Here is an 8,549-nt window from a genome sequence, read left to right as displayed (position 1 = left end):
TTGTTTAAATGCAGGGGGATGAGGGCTATTGAAGATCTGCTTTAATTTCACAAAGAGGTGATATATTTGCCTGAAAGAAGAAAAATATCTCTATATCCTACCTTTTTCCTTTGGTCTTAGGACAAAAAGTGAAAACAAGATGCTATAAGGAAAGAGCAGAAAAGCCAGGAGAATGTCAGGCTAAGCTCTGCTTTGTAGAGACTTGTATAGCAGAAGCTTCAAGTTTCTTTGTCCATGGATTTCCTGTATGAGCATTTAAGGACAACCTCTGGGCTGAGCAGGTGATTTGGAAGGGTGGGGACAGAAAGAGAAGGAGGCAGTATGAGGTGTCCAAGTCTCCTCAGAGCCTTCTCTTCCCCAGGCTGAACAACTTCAACTCCCTCAGCCTTTCTTCATAGGAGAGGTGTTCCATCCCTCTGACCATTTTTGTGGGCCTCCTCTGAAGAAGCTGACTATGATGTGCTCTTTTCCCATGAGAACCAAAGGATATGAAAAAACCCTATACATGTCCTCAGCCTTGACTTGCAACCCAAACTTTATGTATCCTGACATTGAACAAGGTGAGTGGTCAGAATGATCAGACCATCATCACAACTCACCTTCTGAAGGGGACCACAAATTTTGTATCTAGGTAGGGTTAAAGCAGGTGGCTAATTTAAAACATTTCCTTTGCTCAGCTCTGATTGATACTATTGAAATGCACACACACTCACACAGATGTGTATGCTAAGCCTCTAGGTATGACTATAAACACAAATATTAAAGTTATGAGTTGTTTACCTGCACTGAATGAGATTTGCTAGGTATTCAGGTTTATTCATAGAGATGATACAACCCCAAAAGCCCTCAAACTCATGCTATCCTCATTCAGCTCCTCCAAAGCATGTGAAGATGAAGGAGATGGTAAGCAGCTGGGGAATTTGTGGTGATATCAAAGGGGAATGGAGTGAAGAAAGCCAGGGCAGTCAACAGCACTTCTAGCAGAATGGATGTTGATTGTTTTGTGAGTGTTTGCCACAGATAAGGAGGAGAGAAATTTTGACACCAAGTTAATTACGAAAGATAGAACTGCACTCTAATGGCTAATTACTGCCCTGTAAGCTGACAAATGGTAAAGCCTCCCAGTTTCACTATTAATAAGCTGCACCCAAGAGCTTGAATTAAGATGCCAGTCTAGAGAATGAAACATGTGCAAACATCTTAACGCTCTGAGAAGCCCTCTCAGCACCCAGGTTTAGCTGGGCAATTTTGCTCCTGTGCCTAATCTGCCCACGCATCCCCACGTCAACAGGCAGCTCATTAATCAAATCTCCTTCTTTGTTTTCCTCTCATTTGATATCCCAGCAGGGCATTTCTCTCGGCAAAATAATCTGAGTAAACAAGAATATACCCTGGGCTGGAAATCTCTGCCCTTGGAATGAGCTTCTGGCAAGCAAGTCAACAAACCCAAAAGAGGGGGGTGGTGGTGGTGGTGGAAATAGATGAGTGTGACACCTCCTTCCCCTCCTCCTCCTCCTCCTGGGGAAGTGCCTTGACTTGGAAATGGAGAGGGAGTTGCAAAATGCTCATTAATGAACCCGCAAATATTTATTCCAGAGCTAAGGTAAGGAGCCATTACCTTCCTGGAATACATCATTAAGAGTATGAATGCAAAACCAATAAAGTAATTGCTTTCAAAGAAAGGTAATGTTTGCCATTTTAGGCCCTGAATCTCTTCTCAGCAAAGTGATAAGATCAGCTGCCTTTACTGGTGTGTTGCCCTAAGATATTATCCCTGATAATGTTATAAGTGTATCATAGAATCATAGAATCTATAAGGTTGGAAAAGACCTCAAAGATCACCAAGTCCAACCTGTCACCACAGACCTCATGACTACTAAACCATGGCACCAAGTGCCACATCCAGTCCCCTCTTGAACACCTCCAGGGATGGCAACTCCACCACCTCCCTGGGCAGCACATTCCAATGGCTAACAACTCTCTGTGAAGAACTTTCTCCTCACCTCCAGCCTAAACTTCCCCTTGAGACAGTGTCCTCTTGTTCTGGTGCTGGTTGCCTGGGAGAAGAGACCAACCCCCTCCTGGCTACAACCTCCCTTCAGGTAGTTGTAGACAGCAACCACAGCAAAAAGCACAGAGTGCTGCCAGTTCCACCAGCATCATCTTGTGTGTTTCTTACACTTTCCAGACACAAGCAAGAAGTGTATCTTGTTGTGTACAGTGAGACTGAGAAGAGGGGATGAAGCACAAGACCTAAACCTACCCATATTTGTTCATTATGCTTCAGTCACGCCAGTGACTGTGTGTCCTCCAAGAAGTGAAAATCCCTGCCTAGCCAGTCCCTTGAAGGTCACTGCCACCTCCTTAACCAGCAGAAACTTCCCACTGGTGTGTCAGCTACTTGATACCTCTGGAAACTGTCAGAAGACAGTCAGCAAAATGGGCAGCTCCTATCAGGCTTCTCTGACACGCAGCAGCAGCAACCCTAATCTAGCATTTTGGATTAAATGGTGGGAAACAGCAGCTTTCCCACTGCTCAGGCAATGCAGCCAGTAATGCTGGCCTTTAAAGTTGTGCAGCCAAGCACTGCTGTTCTTGTCGATAGCAGAAATCAATGATCTTCTCTCCAGTTAGGGGTTCTCTGTGTCCCATCTGTCTTTTAGACTAAGAGAGATTTTTGCTCTGAGCAGCATTAACTGCTTTAATTCCTACTTTTGCTCTGGCTTGGGGAAAAAAGCAAAAAATGTTGTTGAATAGAGGGGAAATGGTGGGGAATGAAAGGAGGAAAAAGAGGACAACTGCACTAATAATTTCTGGGTAATTAAACTGGTGTGGTCAAGAACCCGAGAACAAGGCAGATGAGGGCTAATTCTAACTCCAAACCATTACCAAAGCCTATTTTCCACAGCAGCAGGAAGTCAATGATGTAAGTGGAATTTCCTAGTGCCTAAGAAACAGGATAGCAGAGGTTGACATGTGAGTATCTGAAACTGCCTTAACAGTGATCACGAATTTTCTTTGGTTTAACCTTGGCTTTACGAGCAGGATTCTTCTCCTCTTTTATGATCCCCCCTCTCCCCTGTTGTTATTGTGCCAGGGGAAGTTTAGGCTGGAGGTGAGGAGAAAGTTCTTCGCATAGAGAGTCATTTGCCATTGGAATGTGCTGCCCAGGGAGGTGGTGGAGTCACCATCCCTGGAGGTGTTCAAGAGGGGATTGGACGTGGCACTTGGTGCCATGGTTTAGTCGTGAGGTCTGTGGTGCCAGGTTGGGCTTGATGATCTTTGAGGTCTCTTCCAACCTTGGTGATTCTGTGATTATAAATGCAGCCATTATGCCATCTTGGAAGCAATAAAACCTTTTATATTCACATTTTGGCTGCCATTAATCATTAATGTTGTGATTCAGTCTGGTCAGAACTCAAAATAATGCATTCATTGGGGAAAGGCTTTTGTGAAGTAACAAACTGAAGTGTCAAGGCAAAAAGAGGGTGTCACAACATGTTTAGCTCTTTAGTACAACATATTCTATGTCTATTTTAGTGTCTAGCAGTGGCCTGTCCATCTGCTGTCATAGTAGACTGAGGGACTGAATATTTTACCCTCCATTTCCTTCTTGCATTGTAAGAGAAATAAGACAATAAGGAGCTGGGCGGTTACACTGGGCAAAGGTAGGACTTATACTCACAGGATTACAGGATCACAGGATGTCAGGGGTTGGAAAGGACCCAAAGAGATCATCTAGTCCAGCCTCCAGGACCATACAATCTAGCTCAGGTCACAGAGGAATGCATCCAGACAGACCTTGAAAGTCTCCAGAGAAGGAGACTCCACAACTTCTCTGGGGAGCCTGTTCCAGTGGTCTGTGACCCTTACAGTGAAGAAGTTCCCTCTTGTGTTGTGGTGGAATCTCCTGTGCTGTAGCTTACTTCCATTGCTCCTTGTCCTATCACAGGGAGCAAGTGAGAAGAACCTGCCCCCTCTCTCCTGACATCCAGCCCTCACCAGCAATCACACCAGCAAGTGGACATATGTCAGCTCATCTTAGCTGCAGAGTCAATGCTAGGAAATTAGATGAGGATTTGGCCTCTGCTCCTGGGGCACTAAATATCACTAAAATTATATCTGCAGCTTGGATTTGTGGCAATATGACAGCTGATGGGGTCCCTGGGAAGCCTATGGGGCTGCCAAAGGGGGCTGGGGTCCCTGGGAGGGATGCAAAGACCCCCAAAAGAGGAAGAATCATGGGATGTTGGGAAAGCAGCATCACAGACAGGGCTGTGGTGTCCCTGGGATGGAGGACATCTCAAAATATCAGCAGTTTTGCACGATGACTGAGGGCATTTAGGCTGGATGTTAGGAGGAAATTCTTTGTAGAAAGAGTGATTTGCCATTGGAATGGGCTGCCCAGGGAGGTGGTGGAGTCACCATCACTGGGGGTGTTTAAAAAGAGACTGAATGAGGCATTTAGTGCCGTGGTTTAGTTGGCTAGATGGTGTTGGGTATGATCTCAAAGGTCTTTTCCAGCCTGGTTAATTCTGTGTTCTGTAAAATATGTATCACAGCCCAAATGCTTCACATACATGCTTTAATAAAAGCAGACATCTCTCTTTGGGAATGGCTATGACATATGGAAGCAAATTCATTTTTGGAAGAAGTAGTAAAAGTTTCAGAAGGCAAATGTGTTAAAAGCAGAAGGAGGGTGGGCTTTATTGGAACACCATGATTTAAAGCCTTTTCCCCCAGCCACATTAGCAAATAAGAAGTTGCAAGCTTAATTGCCATGGCTCCATTTTACACAGACTGCATTTATAGATAACAGTTGCGATTGCTGCCTGCTGATTGATTAATCTTTCCTCAAGCACTGTTTTGGGTGGGTTTTTTTTTTACCATTTAAATCTTGCAGCTGCCTCTGCAAGTGTTCCTCATCCTGACCTGCCTGGCTCTGTGCTTTAGCCCACGACCCAGTGAAACCCTGATGCTGGGTGAACTCTCGTGTGATAGGAAGCAAACAAATCCCCCATTTGCACAGCAGCTTTGTGCCTTAAGGTTTTCTTCACTAGAGCTTTCAGGACTTGGAGCCCAGAGGAACTGGTGGCTTCCAAGGGCTGGAAGAGAATTGGTCATCTGTAATGAAAGAGGGAGAAAGCAATTTCCAAAACATCCCCTAACCTTCAAGCACCAAGAAGAAAGATGAGTTTTGAGTGAGATGTTGGCTACTCTCTAACCATCTGGGGTAGAACTGACCTTCATCACAGAGAGGTGCTGATGTAGTAGAGGGAATATACAGGACAGTGTGTAGTCCAACAGGAGACAGTCTATCAATTTCAGCATGCATTTAGGGGAAGGATAGGGGTGGGGGGGTGGGGAACACTGAAAACATGACCCTGTTAGAGATTTTCTGTAACAGCAGGAAATAAGTGTCAAACCAGTGTTTAGCTGACTTTGTCACTACTTTCCAGTAGTACAGCTGTGCTTTCAGATGGGGGGGGGGGAGGGGGGAAACAGTTGGCTTGTAACTACCTTTCTTGCTCTTGCTGTCAGTGTCCCTCTACTACAATCATTTAGGACCTCTGGCTGTTTCCCACATCTGTATCTTACAGATACCACCAACAGGGTGAAGTTATTAGACTCTATGCAAGTGACTGTGCTTTTCCAACTATTATCTGTCTCTCAATAGACACAAAGTGCTGGGATACATTCCCAGACAGAGCCATCAGATGCATCTTGAAACAGCTGAGCAACAGCACCATTTCAGTGCATCCAACCAAAAGAACTCCTTGCACAAGGAAGTACCTATCTGTATTCATGAGCAGGGTTTGCACATGAGTTATATGTGAGTACTTTGAGAAAACAGTGCCAGAACTGAGGCTGGAGACTTCACCTTGCTATGTAAAGTGTAAGATTAGCAAGAGCATTTGATTACACACCAGCTGTGTTCTGCAAGTTAGTCTTGTGGTCACTTCTCCCTATTTCATTGCAGATCATCAAGAAGCAGTGGCCACAGCCCACATTTAGTACGTGTGATGTATCATGTGACAGGTTGGACTTGATGATCTTTGAGGTCTTTTCCAACCTTATTGATTCTATGATTAGGAAGAACAACAACATTGTACTAATGCACTTCAAAGACCTAACACAAGTGTGAAACAACTTAGTGCCGAAATACCATTGTCTTGAAGCTGCCTTTTAAGGAGTGAAACCTCCACACAGGGTAACACAGAATGACAGAAAATAAAGACATAAGCCATGGATCACCATTTTGCACACCACCTCTGGAAATAGGATTCTCTTCAGCACTATACTGGGCCATTGAGTTAAGTTTCCTACAGGAAGGAAAGTGCCACCTCTTAAATCACCAACATCACTTATTAGAACACTTTGGTTTTCTTTGGAAGTTTCCCAAAGGCACACCAGCCCCGAAAGCTGCATTAACTTTAAGATGTGGCAAGATCACAGCCTGAGACACTATGGCTGCAACCCACATTACCATCTGTAGCTGTCCTCATCCCTTAGATTCCATAGCCAGTATAGAATGTGGGGCTGCAGAGGGCCATTTTCTGTCTTTCCTGTCCGTTCGGCCAGATTTAAAACAAAAGCCAGTCTTTGACTACAGATTCCTTCCACAATTTGAATACCATGAAGTAACTTCTGATAGTAACTTGCTGCCTATGCTGTTGGGTTTTTTTCCCATTAAGCTATTGTAGGAAACACTGCACCAGCTAAATTTAAAGCAAGAGAGGCTATGAGGAATGAAACTTTACAAGTTCCGGTCAAATCTGGTTCTTAAGAAGGTTAATGCTCAGTGATTGACCAGCCTTTAGGGGACTTTTAAACCAAAGTGAGAAAAGAAACCAAAGTTCCAAGGGTGAGACAGGAAACAGAAAAGGGCAGTGTAAATTGAGAAGTTCTTGCTCAGAACAAAACAGAGCAGGCTGGGATAAATTTCTTCCATGGGATAAAGTACAGACATGCCAACAATGTCATTATAATGCAAAACAAAGCTCTGGAAGTTTATTGCACTGGAAACAAACAAACCAGCAAACCCAGTGTGCTTTGGTTCATAAGCTCCAATATCTTCCTCCTCCGGGGATCAAATCCACATCTGGTATGAAATACCATTTCATTGTCACAACTGAGATACACAAATCTCCTGAAATTTTGCATCTGTCCTTTGATGCTCAGAGAGGTTTTTTGGGGTACATGCTACCCAGTATCTGATATGGTCTTCACTGGCATCCACACTTGGATCACCAGAGGCTGTGCAAATGCAGAGCAACACATCGTGCAACACAAACATTTGCTGCATCTTCCAGTGTTGGCTCTTTGTAGAGACTTTCATAGCACAATTATTGTATTTTGACTTTGGCAGGAAAAGAGCTCTGGGCAGGTGTAAAGGAAGCTTGGACTGGGTCAGGAGAAATATGGCCAAGAAAGGAAATGAGTTCAGTCTGGAAAAGAAATTAGGACAAGGACATAGCAATCAGTAGGCCCAGAAGTGGGGCTGAAGCAGAAAACAAATAGAAGGGGAAACCCAGAAAGGATGCAGCAAAGAGATGTGGGGGGGAGTGAAGAGGAAACACACATGTACAGGGAGTAATTAGGTGACTGTGGTAATGAAAAGGAAACAGAGAAAATCCAAAACAACACGGGAAAGAAGTAAATTCTTCCCCCTCCCCTCCCCTCAAGCCATAAGATGAAAGGTCTTCTTGCAAGGGAAAAGAATAAACTGCATCTAAGCCAGACTATCTGAAACTTGTGCACATGAAATATAAAAGAGTCTTCATTTATTGCCTTTGGTCTGAGACATTCCATCTGCACTGACACGGATGTGAGAATCTCACGGGATTTCGGTTTATAATCTCCTGTTAGTAAGTACCTCCAAGCCCCTCGCTAGATGCTGTTCTGTGTGAAGAATTGAACCTAGGGAAAGGGGTGGTTTTCATTTGAAAACAAGCTTCTTCACTCAAGTATGCATTTTGCTTCCAAGTGGTACATTCAACACTGGAATACCTTCCTTCCAGAATCGTTAAGGAATATTAAAAGTGATCATCTTACAAGCTCCTGTTCATAACAAAACAGGAGGTGGGAGTGGGAACTGACAACTGAAAGAAGAAGTGACCAGAGTTTAAATTCAATTCAGAGTTCTGTAAAGTGACTCTCCCTCGCTCCTCAGTGATATGAAGGTTGTCTCACGTTTCCGCTTTCAGCTCAAACCAAACTTCCACATAAAGTTAATGCAATCATCCTCCTGGCTCTGATCAATCATACACTGTCTCTGATGGGAGATGGAGGTGCGGGAAAGCCTACAACAGGCAATTATGAAATGCCTGCAAGGCAGTCTCTGCTTCAGAGGGAGTTCCTGAAGCAAAACACTCCTCTCCTTTTGAGAAATCTTACTTTGGAGTCATTTTTAATGCTTCCCATTTTTGCACTGGTAGCAATTTGCATAGGGAAGAAGTGGGATGAAAACCTAATCTGAGGCTGAAATGGAGAAAGTCCTCTTTGAAGCTCTGCCTTACAGCAAGGACTCGTTTCCAATTTACCATCCT

Source organism: Melanerpes formicivorus, unplaced genomic scaffold (assembly GCF_026170545.1).
Source record: "Melanerpes formicivorus ecotype bairdi unplaced genomic scaffold, bMelFor1.0.p_v2 SCAF_150, whole genome shotgun sequence".
Classification (NCBI taxonomy): Eukaryota; Metazoa; Chordata; class Aves; order Piciformes; family Picidae; genus Melanerpes; species Melanerpes formicivorus.
Note: the sequence above shows the minus strand (reverse complement) of the source record.